This window comes from Elephas maximus, chromosome 2 (genome assembly GCF_024166365.1).
Source record: "Elephas maximus indicus isolate mEleMax1 chromosome 2, mEleMax1 primary haplotype, whole genome shotgun sequence".
NCBI classification, from domain to species: Eukaryota; Metazoa; Chordata; class Mammalia; order Proboscidea; family Elephantidae; genus Elephas; species Elephas maximus.
In genome coordinates this window covers 204,210,360-204,232,982 of record NC_064820.1, presented here as the reverse complement: position 1 = coordinate 204,232,982, position 22,623 = coordinate 204,210,360, and the positions used below count along the sequence as shown (strand labels likewise).

Genomic DNA, 22,623 nt, shown 5'->3' with positions numbered 1-22,623 from the left:
TTTACAGATAAAGCGTGGTTATTATCCAAAAACAAAACAAAACAAAAAAACAGGCTGTAGCAAAGATCAGCGATCCAAGCACCTGGGCCTTGGGTGTGTTAAGGCAAAAGAAATGAAGGTGTTTTCCAGAGTAAATGCCCAGGGAAGAAAAAGCATTTAGAAAACAGGGTGGTAATTGGACGCAAGAAAAGGACTACGCAGACATGGGAGGTTATAACCCTGGCACCTGGATAACCCCCGCTGCCTCCCCCCAGGCGAAAGATGGAGATAACGTAGGGAGGTCTGATTGGGTCTCAGTTTAAAAAAAAAAAAAAACTCTTTGCCGTGGAATTGATTCCGATTCATAGTGACCGTATAGGACAGAGTAGAACTGCCCCATAGGGTTTCCAAGGAGCACCTGGTGGGCAGCCAGTTGCTCTTAACCACTATGCCACCGGGGTTTCCTTGCTCTCAGTATAATCTGGTTTTTGTGTGCTGTTTGTCTTGTGGTGGGACATATATCTGGAGGATGGAAGGGGGTGAGGGAGGGAAACAACTGGGAGGTTTCAGGGAGGAGCACCCAGGGCACTAAGGATACATGGAATAAAGGATCGAGAGCAGGAAGAGACCTGTAAAATCGTGTAGAGCAGGAAGAAGAGACCTCTTGTATATCCGAGTTTGATGACCTGTCCCATCTCCTCCTCTTCACCATAGTTCCATCCTCCACCCACAACTCCTACCTTGTCCTAGCATGGCAGCACCACCTCCTCAATCTGTACCCCTTTCTTGCCCAAACCCATGCTCTCCCCTCAACACAACTCCCTACAGCAAGGTCAGAAGATCCTGTAACACAAGGCCAGGGGCATTGTTTTCTTATACATTTACAAGTAATTTCAGGAGGTAAAATAGAGGAGGAAGGCAGCCCAAAGGAGCTAAACCAGAGGGTGGGTGAGGAACAGTCAGGCCAGGCCGGGTGGACCATACCTAGATACAACCTGCCAGCCAGAAACAGTGAGGCTGGAGCCTCAGAGCTACCAGCTGCAGTTCTGGAGGCCTACCAAGCTTCTAGATGGCCAGCCATCTACATGGAAGAAGGATAATTTTTAAAAAATCAGCAAGGTGTGTAGACTTTTCTTGCTTCCAGGGGTTGTGTGAGTAGTTCTTCAGGCTCTGTGAAGATGGGGAGGGAGAGAAGGAAGAGGAGGCTGCTGTAGAGAGAGATGAGTACCTGGAGGAAAGGGGACGAGACTGGCAGGTCCATAGTTAGATGTTGGGAGGTGAGGAGGATTAAGCACCAAAGACCTATTTGCCTATTTAACACTCCAAAGGCAAGGAGGAAGAAAAGGGCTGAGAGGGGAGAAGATTTTAGATTCTTAGAGCCCAAAAGGAAGAGTGTGATTTGAGTGAGGTTATCGATAACCCCTATACCCAAAAAAGGCACATAAAGGAAACACCTTTAAACTGGGCTACCTCTTGGTTATGCTTATTGTCCCTTACCCCATGCAGAAACAACTACAAGGCCCAAATCACCCCACTACAAGTCATGGAGAGGCTTCCCACAGACAAAATACCACATTGTGTTTGGAAGCTACATATTCAACCCTGATGGGGCACTTCCTTGCTAAAAATTCCTGGGGGATAGGGTTGGCCTATAAAGCATGGGGCAGTGGAAACTAATACAGGCAATAAAGCTGGGCATTGCCGGTAAAGAATTTAAATACAAAAATGAAACCAAATAAAGTCAGTTGTAAATTCCGTCAATTGTAAGTGATGTCAGTGATAAAACACTTCTTCCAGGTAAAATCTTTTGGTGTCTAAGTTCTGAACAGTTACTATTGAGTTATTTTATTGATATCTATCTATCTATATCTATAATGGTTCAATAAGCCCTTGTGTTATAACACTTGGATATAGAATCAGCTCTGGACACACGCTGACTCAGCTACAGATTTTCATTTCTAAGTTCCTAACAATTTGGAACCATTTAATCTCAGTTTAGGCACACTCTGGGTCTCCTGCTTTTAAACAGTTGATTTGAAATAAACAATAGCACAGTGATTGTAAAGACAGAGAAACACCTTGAGTTAATTCAGTTCTGTCATTCTACATACACACACACACACACTCAGTGGTCATTCTACATAGCCACTAGCAATTTTGATTTATGTTTAAAATCTAAAACAGTGGAACAAAGAATGAATTGCAAGGTGTAATATTTTTGTTTGGTAAGTGCAAATTTTAGCTTATGCATGAAATATTGTGAATTTGAACACTTTTAAAATGGAATTTTTTTCATCATTAATTATTTTAAAACTACAGAATCAATCTAAAAAATAAAACATTACATCAGTGGTTTAATTTGGTCAAATTTCACCTTCTTTAAAGCTTTCACCAGTCCTGCCATGGCCATCCTAAAAGTTGTGTTTTCTTTCTGCGTGGCACCATTTTAATACGTCTCACAGAATATTCTAACTATTTCAGTCCTCTCACGTTCTGTCCAACAGCACCTGTCTTTCTAGCTCACTCCTTCTAGTCCACCTTTGATCCCCCTTGGTGCCTAGCCCATTGATCCATCACCTTGTCACTGACCCACTCCATTTCTGTCCTCTCTCCCCTCCTTGTCCAGCTTCCAGTGAAGGCTCTGCCATTGTAATCTCTCCCCTGGCACACACTCTTATTGTCCTTGTCCCTTCTCCCTGAGCCTTAATCACTTGGCAAGAAGCCTTTGCTACTGCTGCTGTGGATGCGCTGTCTCCCTTCTGAGGCCAGCTCTTAACTGCGCACAACATTGTCCCCACTCCTCATCCACGTCCCTCTTCTGATCAATCCTCTCTTGACTTTGGGGGTTCTTAACCTGTGCATAGAATTCAGGGGTACATGAACTGGGATGTGAAGCAATTTACGTCTTTATTTTTATTGTCCCTTTTCCTCCACGGTTCCCATACAGATAGGTCCTCTGACTAAGGAACGCGCTTTCCTACTTTTTTTTCTGATTCTCCTGTAAACCCATTGAGGAGAGACCTGCTGAGCAACTCCATATTCTGTTCTCTGGGCAGTATCTGTGGAGCTCCAGGGAAAAGACACAATATTTGGTCATAGCCCTGGTGGCTCAGTGGTTAAGAGCTTGACTACTAACCAAAAGGTCAGCAGTTTGAATCTACCAGCCGCTCCTTAGAAATCCTATGGGGCAGTTCTACTCTGTCCTATATGGTCACTATGAGTCAGAATCTACTCTATGGCAACAGGTTTGTTTTTTGATTTATGTCTTTTGAAGGAAACGAGATATGGTAGAAAGTGGCAGTCTCAAACTATGCTAGAAAAGTATCCTGACCTGGAATGATTGTTTGGGTCCTAGGGAATAATGATACTGGTTTAATTTGAGATATAAAACCAATAAAAATAGATTAGCAAAAGAATAAAAGCTCAATCAGGAGGAATAAAATCAGTTATCAAAGAATTAAAAAGAACATTCATCCTGTAATACGCCCATAGTTCCAGTTAAGAAGGAAGGTAAATTTCATTTTTAAGATGGAGGAAACCCCACCTCATCCTCTTTTTAAAGTGTAAATGCTTTTTTCAAGAGGTGAAATCATTTGCTGTTTTTTTCTTTTTTGGTACAACCAGAAAATAGTGGGATGTTGAATTGTGGGAGGCCTTGGCTATTTTGGAGCTCTGGTGGTGCAGTGGTTAAGAGCTCGGCTGCTAACCAGTCCACCAGCCGCTCCTTGGAAACCTTATGGGGCAGTTCTACTCTGTCCTATAGGGTCACTATGAGTTGGAATCAACTCAACGGCAACAGGTTAAACTGTCTTGGGTGTCAACCTAACATTGCATAGGTGAGGGTGGGGCAGTTTTTCTATCCCATAATACAAAAGCATATTAAATGGCAATATGGAGTCACGGTCATTCATTTATATACCTTGGACATTTTAAATTATTTCAATTTCCATTTTTTTTTTTTTTTTAGTAGATTTTTTTCTTAAAGAAAACCACTCCCTCATCTTGGCTCTCCCTGTCAGAGCTGTGCATTCTGGTTGTGGTAGTCCAGTTTTCCTAATACCTTTGTTATGTGCTGTGAAAGGTTTGACACTGGTGTGTATAGTGTGTATGGTATTAAATTATGAATTAAGGGGACTTATGATGTAACAGCTTATCAACAATTGAAGATATTGGAACTTGATATCCTTTTAAGGAAAAATTGCCTCCAAATTTTAATCTGGAAAGTCACTGGAATTTAGAAAAGAATTATAACTATATGGCTGTTTAGATTTTTGGTATATACATTAACAGTTGTGTACAAATTGTTCATAAGGTCTCTGTACTGATCCTCAAACAATACCAGTTATGAATGTTTTCAAGCACAAAAAAAAAAAAAAAGGAAGGTAAATTTCATGAAGATGGCCAACCACTATATAGATTTGTACAAGATCTTAAGGAACTAAATAAATTTATTGTCCCACTTACCCAAATAGTTCCTAACCCAGCAACTATTCTAGACTTTGGTACTGTAGTATGCAATTTTTCCGTTTGATCTGTTTTGCATTTTCTTCTTTCTTTCCTTCTACTGGAGAAGTCAAAATTCTTGTTTGTGTTTAAGAAAGAATCCAGTATTAGTCATAAAGGATTCTTCAAGGGTTTGGGAACTCCTACTATTTTCTCTGGTCATTTACACAAAGCTTACAGAAGAGTCTGTAATTCGAAATGTAAATGATTTGTAAATTATGCCCCTGAGAAGCAAAAAAATCACTAGACAAGTTGTAATATTGCCAAACGGAGGTGAAATATTTAGAGCATCTGTTGTTAACTGAAGACTATAAAATGTTACAAGCTATAAATCAGCTGACTTTGCAGATAAATGGGCCTATTCCTGTTCATAATGCGGATTTGAAAATGTTTACTGCTAGGTCAAGTATTCAGGATAAAGTGGCTCACTTAAGGTTCCCTCTGCTGTGGTGACATCATTAAATTTTGGAAGCTTATGTTTTGCCTGGAATTAGTTTTGCACAAGCAGATGAGTTAATAGCAGTTACTAAAACTACAATTCTTGGTTCTGGACTTAAAAATGAATATATATACTGAAAAACGTATATTTTGTGTCTGTCATGCAACAGGGCAAGTCTTGGGGAAAAAAGGGAAGAGAGGATTCTTGTCTTCGGTGAGAACTAGAGAATCTCATGGAAAATTGATAGCTGATTTGCTATAGGCTTTACAACTGCCTGCTCAGATATCGGTTATTTATTACAGCACTCATACTGGACAGAAGAATGAAATTTCTAAAGGCAATGATTTTGCTGACAGACCTGCAAAGGCCGCTGTTAAACCATGGCAGACTCCAAACTTAGAAGCACTGGTTTTAATGCCTCAGGAAGCTTGTTCATTTCCAGAAGTATGCTTCACAGAAGGAAATGAACAATTGAATTGTGTCTCCCAAAAATATGTGTTAAAAAATCCTAACCCCTATGAGGAGTATACTTGTGGATGTAATCCCATTTGAGAATAAAGTTTTTCTTTGTTAAGAGGCCATATCAGTGTAAGATGTGTCTTAAACCAATCGCTTTTTAAAAAAAATAATTTTTATTGTGCTTTAAGTGAAAGTTTACAAATCAAGTCAGTCTCTCACATATAAACTTATATACACCTTACTCCATACTCCCACTTACTCTCCCACTAATGAGTCAGCCTGCTGCCTCCTTCCAGTCTCTCTTTTCGTGACTGTTTTCCCAGTTTCTAACCCCCTCTACCCTCCCATCTCTCCTCCATACAGGAGATGCCAACATAGTCTCAAGTGTCTACCTGATGCAAGTAGCTCACTCCTCATCAGCAACTCTCTCCAACCCATTGTCCAGTCCAAACCATGTCTGATGAGTTGTATTCAGGAATGGCTCCTGTCCTGGGCCAGCAGAAGGTTTGGGGACCAGGACCGCAGGGATTCTTCTCATCTTAGACCATTAAGTCTGGTCTTTTTATGAGAATTTGGGGTCTGGATCCCACTGCTGTCCTGCTCCCTCAGGGGTTCTCTGTTGTGTTCCCTGTCAGGGCAGTCATCGGTTGTGGCCGGGCACCATCTAGTTCTTCTGGTCTCAGGATGATGTAGTCTCTAGTTCATGTAGCCCTTTGTGTCTCTTGGGCTTTTAATTACCTTGTGACCTTGGTGTTCTTCATTCTCCTTTGATCCAGGTGGGCTGAGACTCATTGATGCATCTTAGGTGGCGGCTTGTTAGTGTTTAAGACCCCAGATGCCACTCTCCGAAGTGGGATGCAGAATGTTCTCTTAATAGAATTTATTTCGCCAATTGACTTAGATGTCCACTGAAGTCATAGTGCCCAAACCCCCACCCTTGCTCCGCTGACCTTCGAAGCATTCAGTTTATTCAGGAAACTTCTTTGCTTTTAGTCCAGTCCAGTTGAGCTGACCTCCCCTGTATTGAATGTTGTCCTTCCCTTCACCTAAAGTAGTTCTTCTCTACTATCTAATCAGTAAATAGCCCTCTCCCACCCTCCCTCCCTCCTCCCTCTCATAACCACAAAAGAATGTGTTCTTCTCAGTTTAAACTATTTCTCAAGATCTTATAATAGTGGTCTTATACAATATTTGTCCTTTTGCAACTGACTAATTTCACTCAGCATAATGCCTTCCAGGTTCCTCCATGTTATGAAATGTTTCACAGATTCATCATTGTTCTTTATCGATGCGTACTATTCCATCGTGTGAATATACCATAATTTATTTATCCATTCGTCTGTTGAAGGACACCTTGGTTGCTTCCAGCTTTTTGCTATTGTAAACAGAGCTGCAATAAACATGGGTGTGCATATATCTGTTTGTGTAAAGGCTCTTATTTCTCTAGGCTATATTCCGAGGAGTGGGATTTCTGGGTCACATGATAGTTCTATTTCTAGCTTTTTAAGGAAACGCCAGATTGATTTCCAAGTGGTTGTACCATTTGACATTCCCACCAGCAGTGTATAAGAGTTCCAATCTCTCCGCAGCCTCTCCAACATTTATTATTTTGTATTTTTGGATTAGTGCCAGCCTTGTTGGCGTGACATGGAATCTCATCATAGTTTTAATTTGCATTTTTTTAATGGCTAATGATCGAGAGCATTTTCTCATGTATCTGTTAGCCACCTGAATATCTTCTTTAGTGAAGGGCATGTTCCTATCCTTTGCCCAGTTTTTACTTGGGTTGTTTGTCTTTTTGCGGTTGAGTTTTAGCAGAATCATATAGATTTTAGAGATCAGGCGCTGGTCGGAGATGTCATAGCTGAAAATTTTTTCCCAGTGTGTAGGTGGTCTTTTTACTCTTTTGGTGAAGTCTTTAGATGAGCATAGGTGTTTGATTTTTAGGAGCTCCCCGTTATCTGGTTTCTCTTCGTCATTTTTAGTAATGTTTTGTATTCTGTTTATGCCTTGTATTAGGGTTCCTAATGTTATCCCTATTTTTTCTTCCATGATCTTTATCATTTTTGTCTTTATGTTTAGGTCTTTGATCCATCTGCAGTTAGTTTTTGTGCATGGTGTGAAGTATGGGTCCTGTTTCATTTTTTGCAAATGGATATCCACTTATGCCAGCACCATTTGTTAAAGAGAGTATCTCTTCCCCAATTAACTGACACTGGGCCTTTGTCAAATATCAGCTGCTCATATGTGGATGGATTTATATCCGGGTTCTCAATTCTGTTCCATTGGTCTATGTGCCTGTTGTTGTACCAGTACCAGGCTGTTTTGACTACTGTGGCTGTACAATATGTTCTAAAATCAGGTAGAGTGAGGCCTCCCACTTTGTTCTTCTTTTTCAATAATGCTTTACTTATCCGGGGCTTCTTTCCCTTCCATATGAAGTTGGTGATTTGTTTCTCCATCACATTAAAAAATGTCGTTGGAACTTGGATCGAAAGTGCATTGTATATATAGATGGCTTTTGGTAGAATAGACATTTTTACTATGTTAAGTCTTCCTATCCATGAACAAGGTATGTTTTTCCACTTATGTAGGTCTCTTAGTTTCTTGCAGTAGTACTTTGTAGTTTTCTTTGTATAGGTCTTTCACATCTTTCGTAAGATTTATTCCTAAGTATTTTATCTTCTTGGGGGCTACTGTGAATGGTATTGATTTGGTGATTTCCTCTTCGATGTTCTTTTTGTTGATGTAGAGGAATCCAAGTGATTTTTGTATGTTTATCTTGTAACCTGAAACTCTGCCAAACCCTTCTATTAGTTTCAGTAGTTTTCTTGAGGCTTCCTTAGGGTTTTCTGTGTATAAGATCATGTCATCTGCAAATAGAGATAATTTTACTTCTTCCTTGCCAATCTGGCTGCCCTTTATTTCTTTGTCTAGCCTAATTGCTCTGGCTAGGACCTCCAGCACAATGTTGAATAAGAGCCATGATAAAGGGCATCCTTGTCTAGTTTCCGTTCTCAAGGGAAATGCTTTCAGGCTCTCTCCATTTAGGATGATGTTGGCTGTTGGCCTTGTATAAATGCCCTTTATTATGTTGAGGAATTTTCCTTCTATTCCTATTTTGCTGAGAGTTTTTATCATGAATGGGTGTTAAAAAAAATTTTTTTTTTTTTTTTGTCAAATGCCTTTTCTGCATCGATTGCTAAGATCATGTAAACCAATCACTTTTGAGATATAAAAGGAGAAGATTAGGCACAGAAGCAAGGAAGCACAGATGGAGAAAGATGGCACATGCCGCATGAGGATCGCCAAGGAACTGAGGAATAAAAGCTGAAAAAGGACAAGAACATTCTCTCTCCCAGAGCTGACAGAGAAATCCTTCCCCTAGAGCTGGTGTCTTGAATTCAGACTTCTAGATTCCTAAACTGTGAGAAAATAAATTTCTGTTTGTTATAGTCACCCACTCTGGTATTTCTATCATAGTAGCCCTAGATAACTAAGACAGGTGATAGTATTATACTGGAGTATGGGAGTTAACTAACAAAATAGTTATTGTACCAAAAGCCCTATTTGCTTGGTTAAGTGTTGTTGTGTAAAAAACAAAACACCTGAGTAAGAGAGGAATTTTTAAAGGTACTGGACTTTTACTAAGCCTTCCAGAAAGATGAAACTATTCAAAACATTACAAAGATGGACCGTTTGTCAACAGAATTCTTTATAGGGTGCTCCCAAGCAAGTGCAGGAGGCTTTCCCCAACCAACTCTACCAGGAACCTGGTGACAGTCGGATTTCACAGAATTAAGGTCTATGAAGTAGAGAAAATACATTTTCTCTAGTGTTTTAATATTAGAGAGAATGTATTTTCTCATTTGTTTTAATATAGCTGTATAAGCCGTGATTAATCTCTAGTCTTTAGAAAATGGCACAGCTTCTGTTCAAGATATGGCTGAGCAGGCTGTTCCCCTCTTAACAAACATCTAATACCTTACAACATGTGTTCTCCTATTCACAATGGGTGATTGAGAGCTTGACATAACTAACACCGTAATGATGCTTTAAGTAATCTCTAAAAACATTTTTTTATTGCACCAGCTACACCGGTCTCTTCCAAAGGGGTGTGGAGCTCTCTCAGCTCCTGTGGCCTTGGTCTCTCCTCTCTTTTTTTGTTCTCTTGAGAAATGACCTTCAGCCTACAAAACGTCAGAAAGGCTGCCTGACATTTTTAATCTACAACTTTCTTGCTCCCTATCTCAGCCAGAGTAGAGTTGACAGAAGAGTTTTACTAGCCGAGAGATTCTTAATGTGAGTTTTTTCAGCCTGTTACAAACATACTGATTAGAGTCCAGATGTCTGACATGCATGCATATCTTTAGTTTAATAAAGAGTTTCTGGTAGTTGTTTTGTGATATATAAGACCATCTGTGGGCTACGTTCCCCAAAACATTAGGTAACCCTGGCCTTCCCCCTATAAAACCCTCCTGCTAGCTCTTTAGAATTAGAATTTGAGAGAACTTTAACCCCCTCTGTCTCTTGAATACCAGTGTTCAATAAAGCCCTCTTGCTGCTTACCTCCTCCTGTCTCAGTATTGGCTTTCTGGCAGGTGGCTCCAATCCGCTACTTGCAGTAACATCTGTGGAAGATAAGGAATTGTTTATGTTTATGGTGTGTTTGATGTCTGGGTGGCATAAAGTCTTCCCCTTTTCAAAAACAGGTGCTCAGGCAATGGTGTAAATGCTCTTTTAGAATACATAATTTCCACTTTGGGGATACCAGAACATGTTAAATCAGAGAGAGGAAGTTATTTTGTGTCCACTGTTGTCCAGGAATTATGTAAATGTTTTCAGTTTCCGATAAGATATCATACACACTATCATCTTCAGTCCTCTTGAAGCAGGCACTCATGAAAGGGTTATTAAGGTTTATTAACCATCTCATAAGAGTTGTTTTTCAGAAAAGCCTACTCTTGCTACATTTCTGTTACAACTTTTACAGCACTTCACCATGATTGGTGGAATCCCCAGGTTTCTTCACCTCTCCTGGTAAGAGGCCGAGGTGGAGGTGCACTGATTCTGAATCTACTCGCTGTATGACCTTCCTGGGGTGGCAGTAGTGAACTGTTGCCATTGTTTAGGGCTGTGTGCAGTATTTTTAGAGCTGTGTGCAAAAACTCATCCTTAAAATTGTGTAGACTATGCAAGCATCATAAGACTGAAGATCCTCCCCTCACTGTTCAAGTATAAGAATGTCGCTTCCTATGAAAGGAGCAAATCTGACCCGGTTCAGGGAGCTGGTAGCCTTAGGTCATGAGACCCTGCCTGCTTCCCAGTTTGCAAACAGTGAATAAACATTTCTGTTCTTTCAACCCTGTGTCTGGCTGACTTCAATTCGCTAGTCTGTTTCACTTGACGGCTTCCCTGTGGATGGCTTTATTCTGGACAAATAACCAAAAAACCAAACCAAATGCTGTCAAGTCGATTCCGACTCATAGCGACCCTACAGAACAGAGTAGAACTACCCGATAGAGTTTCCAAGGAGCACCTGGCGGATTCAAACTGTCGACCTCTTCGTTAGCAACCGTCGCACTTAACCACTATGCCACCAGGGCTGCCTTCTGGACAAATAGAGTGGATAAACCTGTCTTAAATTTTTTTTTTTCTCTTTTGAAATTGACTGATATTCAGCAACTTAGGCTAGAACTTTACTACTAGCCTTGTTAAAAAACTAGAACTCCTGTAAGCAAGCATGGGAGCTCTCCCATTGTTCATCAGACCCATGAATTTGGGTCTGAAGCCCTGTCCTCTGCCTGATTTAACTGAGTCTTCTCATAATCATGGTCAATACTTAAAAGGACCTCTTTCTCTCCCTTAGAAACCCTGAAACTTAAAATCATAAGGACCTGTCAGAAGAAATCTGCCACCCCTATAGACCAGGAGATTCAGTCTACATAAAGGTGTTTTGGAGAAAACACAGGCTATCACCACATTGGGAAGGACCTTTTCAAGTGCTGCTGATCAACCATATGGCTATTAAAGTGGAAGGAGAAAAACAAAACCAAACAAAACCCAAGCTGGATTCATGCTTCCAGCTTGGTTTTATGTTTTGTTTTCGTTTTCCTTCCACTCTGATAACCATATGGTTGGGTTTTTTTGTTTTGCTTTCCTTTCACTTTAGTAACCATATTGTTGATCAGCAGCCTTTGAAAAGGTCCTTCCCAATGCAGTGACGGCACCAAAGGAGGACTGTACTGTGGTTCCCACAAAGAATTTAAAATGTCCAGTTTTCTAGGATAGCTGATATTGGTACTAAACTAAGCTGAAAGGAGGTAGCTTTTTCAGTCTAGAAAACTTAGTACTCTTATAGACTGCCTTTCTGTCCTATTCACAGTAACAGTTATTTCAATTACTTTAAAAAATTACATTTTATGCAGCATTATTCTCAATAGCAAAAAGATGGAAATGTTGCAGAGCAAGGCTTCCCAGCTTGGGACTAAGCCCTGCCTAGGTTCTTGCCTTCTACTGATCAAGAATGACCAGGAGAGGCTTAGAGGTTCCACATGAACAAAGGTTTATTAGTAGCAGGAAGAAAGTGAAGGCTCACAAGCGGGGAACAGAGAGGGACCAAGCAACACTAGCCTCTGTTCCCCAAAACAAAGGTTTTTCTGGGGCTTATTTGGGTTTGGCGAGGGTAATAAAGTAATGAATATTTAGTAGGTTTCTTTCAAGGGGTGGGTACTTCTCAGAATGGCGGTGCATACTAAATTAGGCTGTGTGTGCATCTGAAATACAAAATGGAACCCATAGAAAAGGCTCCTGGGACTGGGTGGCAGGACTTATTATGGGGTATTGCACCTGCCCAGTCCCCCTGTGGCACCAGTTCGATTCCTGTCGTGGGTACTTGCATCAGGTGAAAGTCAACCGTTGGTCACGTTGTGGATATCTGTGCATGCTCCAGGGACCAGATCGGGCTGGTCGTTCTGAAAAACATCTTATAAGGGAGTACATTGTTTGTTCTTTTCTTATCGCACATTCCAGGATGGGAGTTTTATGTCATTAGCCAAACACATAGTATTGAAGTTGCAAGTTGCAGGTGCTTCGGGACTCCTCGCCTAGGGGCTCAGTCCCTGTTTCTTCCCTATCTCAGAAACAGCCAAAGTGCCCATCAACAGATAGATGGATAAACAAACTATGGTACACACACATAATGGAATACTACACAGCAATAAAGAAAGATGACTAGTCTGTGAAACATCTCACAACATGGATGAATCTGGAGGGCATTATGCTAAGTGAAATAAGACAATCACAAAAGGACAAATACTGTATGAGGCAACTATTAGAAAAACTTAAGAAAAGGTTTACACACAGAAAAAATCTTTGACGATTACACAGGAGGTGAGGGGTGGGGAGGAAAAAACACTAATAAGACAATAGATAAGTGGTAACTTTGGTGAAGGGTAAGGCAGTACACAATGCTGGGGAAGTCAGCACAACTTCACTGAGGCAAAGTCACAGAAGCTTCACAGACACATCGAAACTCCCTGAGGGATCAAGTTACAGGGCTGAGGTCTGGGGACCATGGTCTTGGGGGACATCTAACTCAATTGGTATATCATAGTTTAAAAAGAAGATATTCCGAATCCTACTTTGGTGAGTAGCGTCTGGGGTCTTAAAAGCTTGTGAGCAGCCATCTAAGACACATCTACTGGTCCTACCCTGTCTGGAGCAACGGAGAATGAAGAAGACCAAAGACACAAGGCAAAGGTTAATCCAAAGGACTAACAGACCACAACTACCACAGCCTCCACCAGGCTGAGTCCACAACAACTGTACGGTGCCCGGCTACCACCACCGACTTCTTAGACAGAGATCACAATAGAGGGTCCTGGACAGAGCTGGAGAAAAATGTAGAACAAAATTCAAACTCACAAAAAACCCCAGACTTACTGGTTTGACAGAGACTGGAGAAACCCCAGGAGTATGGCCCCCAAACACCTTTTTAACTCAGTGCTGAAGTCACTCCTGAGGTTCACCCTCAGCCAAAGATTAGACAGGCCTATAAAACAAATAACACACGTAGTTCAACCACGTATATGAGACTAAATGGGCACACCAGCCCAAAGCAAAGGCGAGAAAGCAGGAAGGGTCAGGAAACACGAGGTCGAGAAAGGGAGAGGGTTGACATTTTGAGGGGTTGACAACCAACGTCACAAAACAATATGCATATTGACTGTTTAATGAAAAAACTGATTTGCTCTAAAACACTATTAAACAAACAAACAAATGCATTTTATGAGAAAACAAGTTATTTGGGATTAGACTGCTTGGAATAGTTTAATCAGGGGCATAGCAAAGGTAATGAGCCCCCAAGGATAATCTCTAAATTGCACCCCCCCATTAGAGCACCCAGGGGCCATCTCTAAGTTGCACCCTTCCCCCAACTTCAAGATGAACAAACTTTGATAGCGGTGATTGGTCAGCAGAAAAGCCTTCCCCCTCTTTTGTCCTGCTGCCTCAGTCAGACACCTTTCACATTTGTGATACCTCAGAATGTCATTCCCTGCATCGTCTGGCACCTCCTTGGACTTGCACCCAGGAGCAAGTGCCCCCTTTGTTCCTCCTTGCTACGTCCCTGAGGCACTCCCATGTATTTCTGTTGTCAGGTGCCTTCAAGTTTGTTCCGATTCATAGCAACACTATGTGCAACAGAGTGAAACACTGCCTGGTCCTGTGCCATTCTCACAATGGTTGCTATGCCTGAGCCCATTGTTGCAGCCACTGGGTCAATCCATCTCATTAAGGGTCTTCCTCTTATTCACTGACCCCCCACTTTACCAAGCATGATGTCCTTCTCCAGGGACTGGTCCCTCCTGAATACATGTCCAAAGTATGTGAGATGAAGTCTCGTCATCTTCACTTCCAAGGAGCACTCTGGCTGTACTTCTTCCAAGATAGATTTGTTTGTTCTTCTGGTAGTCCCTGATATACTGAATATTTTTCACCAATACTGCAACTCAAAGGCATCAATTCTTCGGTCTTCACATGTATCACAAATTAATTACTATAAAACAGCTCCAAGATATCATTACAGAATTGTTCATATTTAAGGAAACAGTTGGGTACTGAGACTATGACTACACTGAAAGGGATAAATGGATGACGTTTAAAAGAGAAACATCTGATTAAAACACAAATGGAAATCTAGTATTTAGATGTTGTTATGTGAGTCATAGCCATCTCATGTGTCAGAGTAGAACTGCCCTATAGGGCTTCCAAGGAGCTCCTGGTAGATTAGAACTGCTGACCTTTTGGTTATAGATTAGAACTGCTGACCTTTTGGTTAACAGTTGTAGCTCTTAGCCACTACACCACCTGGGTTTCAGATCTTATCACAACTCTACTCAAATCCCTTTTGTTCACTTGGTGTCAATCCAAAGGTGGGCACCAGGCCACTCCCATTCTCATTCAATTCTGGTAGTGCTGGCCTTTTTGCATCCCTTGTTGGTCTTTGCATCTGCTCTTCTCTATCCTCGGATCCCTCCTCCCCCAGATATTTTGGATGATGGCTCCCTGACTTTATGCAAATCTTTGCTCAAAGGGCACATCCTCAGAGGCCTTCCCAACCATCCCTATTCCTCTCTGTTGTTGTGTGCCATCAAGTCAATTCCAATTCATAGTGACCCTATATGACACAGCAGAACTGCCCCATACGCTTTCCTAAGCTGTAATCTTTAAGGTAGCAGATCACCAGATCTTTTCTCCCGTAGAGCAGCTGGTGGATTTGAACCACCAACCTTTTGGTCAGCAACTGAACGCTTAACCATTGTCTCACCAGGGTTCCTCTTTCTCGCTACGTCCTTTCTTTGTTTTATTTTTCTTCACAGTACTTATCATCCCGACATAAAACTATTTTATTAACTGTCTTTCCCTGCTGGAATGTGAGCTTTTTGATGACAGATACCTTGTTTTATTCTCTGTTGTATCCCTAGACTTTATCTTTCAGGGGCTCAGCTAGAGCCAGAGCACTGGGTGAGGCACTGGTTGAGGGTCAGAGTTCTGGGTGAGGCTGAGGAAATGAAGGCAGATCAATTACGCTGAGGAAAGGGCAGCTAGCTAACTGGGACACATGGGAGACTGTAAGGTGAAGTTAGAGGCTGACCAGAATCCAGATCCTGGAGGCCAAGCAGGCCACCAGAGGAGTCAGGAGATTTTCCTGAGGGTAACAGAAAACACTCCTCCCCCTCTCCCAAGGCTCATTTCCTCCCTTCATGTCAGGGGTGCAATGTGATAAGAAAAATTATCCAAAATTTAGAAATAGATAAAAGAGATTACTAGGTGTCCTCTCAGTGCAGTGCCTGGCATTGTCTAGCAGACCTTTTGGGGATAATCTGATCCTATTGGTGTGTGCAACATGGCTTGACTTTCTATTGACTTGTCTATTTTACACTTTTGCAGGGGTAGAGGTTCATTTGTAGACAACTGATAGCAATGGAAATGAGTCTTGTTTGAGAGCAATGCAGATGAAAATTGTTAGAGATGCAGCTGATTAATTTCTCTTAGGAAAAAAAAAAAAAAAAACCCAGAGTAGAAACCATAACCTCCAACTTTACAGTTTATCACCCTTAGTGTATTAACCCTTTTTGCATCTATTAGCAACCTCTTTTCAGCATTCCTTTGGCTGACGGATTATAAAAAAAAAAAAATCTCTGTTCTTCAGATTCTCCTTTGAACTGCTCATAACATTTTACAGGGTCCCTTTTAGTGAACTGAATAAAGTATTGACACATGAGCATTTTATACATGCGTGAGAGTCATGTATTTTACTTTTTGAAAATTATGTTTCAGTCAGTCACCTCAGTGAGGCCTTACTTGACCACCCATGTCTAAAAAATAGAATTCCTCCACCATTTCACTGTCCTGCGTTTAATTTTCTTCACGGCCCTTTTGTTTATGCTGACTGTTTCCGTAACTATCAAGTGAGCCCCAAGATGCTTGTCTGTTCACTGCTATATCCCCAGTGGACTCTCAATAAGGACTGACTCACTCAATGAACGAATGTACGTTATCTGGTCTCAGGGGGAAATCCATAGCCAACCTGAAGGGCCAGGCCTGCGTTGCTCTGGAGCGGAGGGGACTAGGGCTTTCCCATTCGAACCTAAAGCACACTCGATGGCTTTTCACTCTTTTGTCAACTGCTATTTTTTTTTTATGCAAACACAACCTGATTCTCCTTTATCCAAACTGCGGTCCGCACCCTTTTGACCTGGCCCTCCGCCTGTCTCTGGTTCCCCATTATCTCGGATCGTAGCTGTGTGGACCGACAGAGAACAATTTAGCAGAAAACCCCAATAACAATGACGGTGCACAGCGGCTTCGAGTCTTTTTTTTTTTTTTACTTTGCCTTTCCTGCTAATTTTTCTGCTTTTCCAGGGGCCAGGCGCCTACGCAGTTGTCACCAATCCTTCCGGTTTTCTCGCCTCTTCAGCAAGGTTTCAATCCCCGGACTACGAGAGCGGGTGTTGGCCAGTCATAGCTGTATTGCTGCCAAGGCTTCCGTGGCGTTTCCAGAGCTTCACAACCAAGACTACATGAACCGTAGTCGCGGAACACATGGCTCTAGTGGCTACCATCCTGGCCGGATAACAGCCTGCAAGGAAGCAGAAGCTCCGGTAGGGAGCCAGTTTCCGTGTGTCAGGATGGCCGAGTGGTCTAAGGCGCCAGACTCAAGGTGCGTACCTTGCTTGTGAGCGTTCTGGTCTCCGAATGGAGGCGTGGGTTCGAATCCCACTTCTGACACAACGTTTTTTATTTTTCTCCGCTCAGGGACCTCAAAACCTTCCCAGCCGCCGTTTGTATTTTCTTCTCCCGGAAGGCGGTCATAACTTAGAGACTCCTATCGTGGCAGTCCTGCGCTGTCTCTTTATGCGTATCTCTAGCGGCTGAAGTGCGCCCAAAAGCGAAAAGAAGGAGGTATTTGGGTTGGGGAAGGAGAATAGACATCTTTCGGTTATTCATCCAATCATAGTCACAGACAGAATGTACGTCATAGATGATAAATTTAGTTTAGCACAAAGCAAAAGGCTTCGTTGTGTGTTCCCTGGTGGTCTAGTGGTTAGGATTCGGCGCTCTCACCGCCGCGGCCCGGGTTCGATTCCCGGTCAGGGAAACGTTATTTTTTCTCCCCTTAAAAAAAGAATATACTCGGTAATGTCCTTCAGCAAAGAGCGGGAGAGAGATTATGGCAGTCTGCTTCCGTGAAGATTTACATACAGCCTTGTAAACTCTGTAGGTTAAACCCTATAGAGTCGCTACCAGTCGGAATTGACTCGAGGGCAGTGGGTTTGGTTTGGTTTTTGGAAACCCTATGGGGAGTTTGTATCCAATCGACGGCAGTGGGTTTGGTTTTTTTTTTTGATGGGGAGTTTTACTCCGTCCTATAGGGTCTCTGGAAACCCTGGTGGCGTAGTGGTTAAGTGCTGTGGCTGCTAACTTAAAAGAGCAGCGGTTGGAATCCGCCAGATGCGCCTTGGAAACTCTATGGGGCAGTTCTACTCTGCCTTATAGGGTCGCTTTGAGTCGGAATCGACTCGACGGCAGCAGGTTTGGTTTGGTTTTATAGGGTCTCTATGAGTGAAAATCGACTTTATGGCAATGGGTTTTTGGTTTAGCAAAGAGTAATTAGCAGAAATGGCCTTTACTGCTGATTATGACTGCCGGCTGTGTACAAGTCAATAGGCTTTTACTTGCAATACCTTAATCAAAAGGAGAAAAGAGCTCTGACGACAGCACAGAACGATCCGTAAGGACTGATCGGCGGCTACCGTAAATGCCTAGTCTTGGAATTATAATCCAGGGTTAAAAAAAAAAAAAAAAAAAACTCAACTGCCCAGAATGCTGTTAGAATGGCACTTGCTGACTAGAGGGTTGGGTCAGGGAGGGTCTTAGTTACTCACAATGGTATCTTGCTGCTATCGAAAGAATTAAGGTTATCCTCCCCCACCCCAACGCCTACTTTTTTATTAGAAAATTTTCAAAACTTCAGAACAGTTGAAATAGAGCCACAGGTACACCGGTGTTCTCTCTACCTAGATTCAACATTTATTAATAGTTTGCTTCTCTCTCTCTATCCATATATATACATTTATATATGTATACGCACATGCACACACATATATACTTTCCCTTCTCCTAACCATCTAAAAGTTGAGGACGTTTTGACAATACTCCATGTCACGCCTAAGAAAACTGACAGGAATTCTATAATATCATCCTGCACCAGTCCACGTTTAAATTTCTCCAATTGTTCCCAAATGCCTTTTATAGGGACTTTTTTTTTTTTTTTTTTTTAAATCAGGATCCCATCAAGGTGCTCGCATTGCACTTGACTGTCATGCCTTTTTCTGTCTCCTTTGATCCAGAACAGCCCCATCCCCCCCCCCCTTTTTTTTTTTTTTGTGATAGTGACTTTCTGAGAATCCAGGCTGGCTTCCTTGCCTGACTGTATCCCTAGTAGGGGAAACTTTGGACTGGGGAGAAGAGCGGTGCAGGCATGTGGGATGCGGGTGGGCTTTGCCCCTTTGCTTCAGCCTTCTGCTCTCATGGATGACTCTAGCAGCCCCAACCCTGGCTGCTAGAGACCTTCCAGCCACACTTTCCCAACTGTCCACTGACTGCTTCACCAAACCTCAAACTAAACATAGAAAATTTAGCATCCTTTTCAATATTGGTTTCTCCTCCTGGCTTCCGTATGTCTGTGGATGGACCAGTTACCTGCTTCAAAGCTTTAGAATATATATATATATATTTATAATTTATATTACATTTTCAAACATATACAAAAGTAGTGAGAATAATGAACCCTCATGTACCCATCTTCCAGCTTCAAAAGTTATCAACATTTTGCTAACTCTTCTAGCTGCCCCTTACCTATCTATTTTTGATGAAGTATTTATTTTAAGGAGCCCTGGTGGCATAGCTCTTAAGGCTTCAGCTGCTAACCATTTTAAGGAGCCCTGGTGGCATAGCTCTTAAGGCTTCAGCTGCTAACCATAGGGTTGGCATTTTGAATCCACCAGCCACTCCTTGGAAACCCTGTGGGGCAGCTGTATTCTGTCCTATAGGGTTACTACAAGTCATTTGGGTATCTTGATCTTTAAACTGATAAGCTCTCCTCGTGTCCTTGTGTGTATGTGAAGTCACCTACTGCATTGCTACTAACTGCAGCCAGGTTTTCCTGAAGGGCAAACATTTCAGTTTAGTTATCTCTTCCCCAGGGATGGATGCTGGGTTATCACCCCCGTCCACTACCACAGCAATACTGTGATGACCATACTTGTTCTGTGTGAGGATTTGTCTGTAATGCATATCCAGAGATGGGTATGCTGGGTCAAAAGTTTCAGCATATCTTACTTTGATGAATAGTTCCCATTTGTGCTCCAGAAAGTCTACCTTAGTCTAAATCAGTGGTGCCAATAGAACTTTCTGTGATGATGCAAATGTCCTATAGCCACATGTAGCTGCTGAGTACTTGAAATGTTGCTAATTCGACTGAAGAACAGGATTTATAATTTTAATTAATTCAAATTGAAGTAACATATGGCTAGTGGCTATCATACTGGATAGCACAGGGCTAAACTCCAACAGCAGAACAAGAATATTCGCCAAATTGTCTCAAATCGGCCTTATCCAGCATTCTCATATTTGTCAGTATACGGCATACCTCATTGTTTTAATTTACATTGCTTTACTTACTAATTTGTAGTCCCTGGATGGTACAAACAGCTGATGTGCTCAGCTGCTGACCAGAAGGTTGAAGGTTCAAGTCCACCCAAGGGCACCTCAGAAGAAAGGCTTAGAGATTTACTTCTAAAAAAATCAGCCATTGAAAACCCTACAGACCACAGTTCTACTCTGACATACATGTGGTCACCAAGACTCAGAATCGACTTGAGGGCAACTAGTAGTCATTACTAATTTGCTAACCTTTCAGATTTTCTCTTCTAGGGTTGCTTGTTAGTTTCATCGCCCATTTTTTTCTCTAGGGATGCCTGTGGAAAATAATATATATTTATACTAAAAAACATAAATTTTGTTTAAGTTCTATCTTAACGTTTTTCTAATATTCTGAGCCTTTATGTCTAATTTGATGTTGTTCAAAGTATTCATCTTTCCCTGGGCCCTTTTTCTAGAACCCCAAGCCAGGGATATGTTAGCATAATGTTTATGTCCCCGGTGGTTTACAATCCAGCTTTCCAGAACTATCCCCAGGCTTGTGAATAGAGGTCTGCCTTACTGTGGCCTAGCCTTTGGCTTCTCTGCAATCCTCTCCTGGAGCACAGCACTGAGATAGGGAAGAAACAGGGACTGAGCCTCTAGGCAAGGAGTCCTGCAACACCTGCAACTTGCAACTTACTTACAATACTGTGTGTTTGGCTAATGCAAAACCCCCATCCTGGAATGTCCAATAAGGAAAGAACAAACAATGTACTCCCTTATGAGATTTTTTCAGAAGGACTGCTGGATCTGGTCCTGGGAGCATGCGCAGATATCCACAAGGTGACCAACGGTTGACGTCCACCTGATCCAAGTACCCACAACAGGAATCGAACTGGTGCCGCAGGGGGACTGGGCAGATGCTACAGCCCATAATAAGTGCTGCCATCCAATGCCAGGAGCCTTTACTACGGGTTCCATCTTAGATTCCAGATGCAAGTGCAACCTAATTTAGTATGCCCAGCCATTCTGAGAAGTACCTACCTCTTGAAAGAAACCTACTAAATATTCATTACTCTATTATCCTCACCAAACCCATATAAGCCTCAGAAAAACCTTTGTTTGGTGGAACAGAGGCTAGCATTGCTTGGTCCCTCTCTATTCCCTACTCCTGAGCCTTCACTTTCTTTCTGCTGCTAATAAACCTTTGTTCATGTGGAACTTCTGAGCCTCTCCCTGGTCATTCTTGGTCAGTAGAAGGCAAGTACCTAGGCAGGGCTTAGTCCCGAGCTGGGAAGCCCTGCCACGTAACAGCACAGCGAGTGACCCTGTAGGTTAGTGGTCAGTAGAGCTGGGTTCAAATTCTGACTCTTCGTTTCTATCTGAAGGCAAATTATTTATTCTAAGTCTTAGTTTTCTCATGTATAAAACTGGCCAGTCAAAGAATGAAGAAGAAAGAGAATGAAATTCTACCCAACCTTCAAGTTTCAGTTTAAAATCTTCCTTGATCTTCAAAAGAAATCGAGAAGATTCTGCACATATATAAGACAAAAAATTAAATAAATGAAAACGCTGTGTTATGGATTGAACTGCATCCCCCCAAAATGTGTGTCAACTTGGCTAGGCCATGATTCCCAGTATTGTGTGGTTGTCCACCATTTTGTGATCTCATGTGATTATCCTATGTGTTCTAAATCCTAATTTATGTTAATGAGGTAGGATTAGAGATAGTTACATTAATGAGGCAGGAGTCAATCTACAGGATTAGGTTGTATTTTGGGTCAACCTCTTTTGAGATATAAAAGAGAGAATCAAAGAGAGAGGAGAGGGGCTCCATATCACCAAGAAAGAAGCACCGGGAGCGGAGTACATCCTTTGGACCCAGGGTCCCTGTGCTGAGACACTGCTGGACCCAGGGTAAGATTGATGATAAGGACCTTTTCCCAGAGCTGACAAAGAGAGAGAGGCTTCCTCTGGAGCTGACACCCTGAATTCGGACTTCTAGCCTCTAATAAATTTCTGTTTGTTGAAGCCACCCACTTGTGGTATTTCTGTTATAGGAGCACTAGATAACTAAGACAAGCGGGAAGGACAAACACCTAAATTGAACTGTGATTTCCTGTAAGTGCTAGGATTATGAAAAATTTTTAATTTCTTTGTTGTAATTTCCTGCATTTGCTGAATTTTCTACCACAGGCATGTAAAATTTATTAGTAGAAAAATACTTTACTTGAAACATTGCTTACACTTTTACGAAAATTAACTCAAAATATATCAAAGATTAAATATAAAACATAAGACTAAATCCAAAACCAAAAAAGTACTCCTTATTTAATGGGTACCATTAGCCCCAGTAGGTATAATCCAGGAAGAAACTCACCTCTGACATCCCGGGGTCCTTATTTTATTACTGACACATGCCATCATCTGTAACTTATCACACTTATTTGGACATTTGTCTTAGTCCCTAAGCTTATTTCCAAGTTCACCAAAGGCAGGACCAGATTTCAGTTGTTTAATCCATGTGAATGCCA

General features: G+C 41.8%; 1 long non-coding RNA gene and 2 other non-coding genes across 3 annotated transcripts; all 3 read left to right on the top strand.

Annotated features, from left to right (window-relative positions):
• Positions 1–16,586: 16,586 nt before the first annotated feature.
• LOC126062060 (uncharacterized) lies at positions 16,587–21,304 on the top strand. Its single transcript, XR_007513959.1, has 3 exons — positions 16,587–17,105; positions 17,201–17,347; positions 20,886–21,304. It is a non-coding gene; the product is annotated as an uncharacterized LOC126062060 (long non-coding RNA).
• Positions 17,068–17,173, top strand: TRNAL-CAA (transfer RNA leucine (anticodon CAA)). Its single transcript has 2 exons — positions 17,068–17,105; positions 17,128–17,173. It is a non-coding gene; the product is annotated as a tRNA-Leu (tRNA).
• On the top strand, positions 17,472–17,543 carry TRNAE-CUC (transfer RNA glutamic acid (anticodon CUC)). The gene has a single exon. It is a non-coding gene; the product is annotated as a tRNA-Glu (tRNA).
• Positions 21,305–22,623: the final 1,319 nt, after the last annotated feature.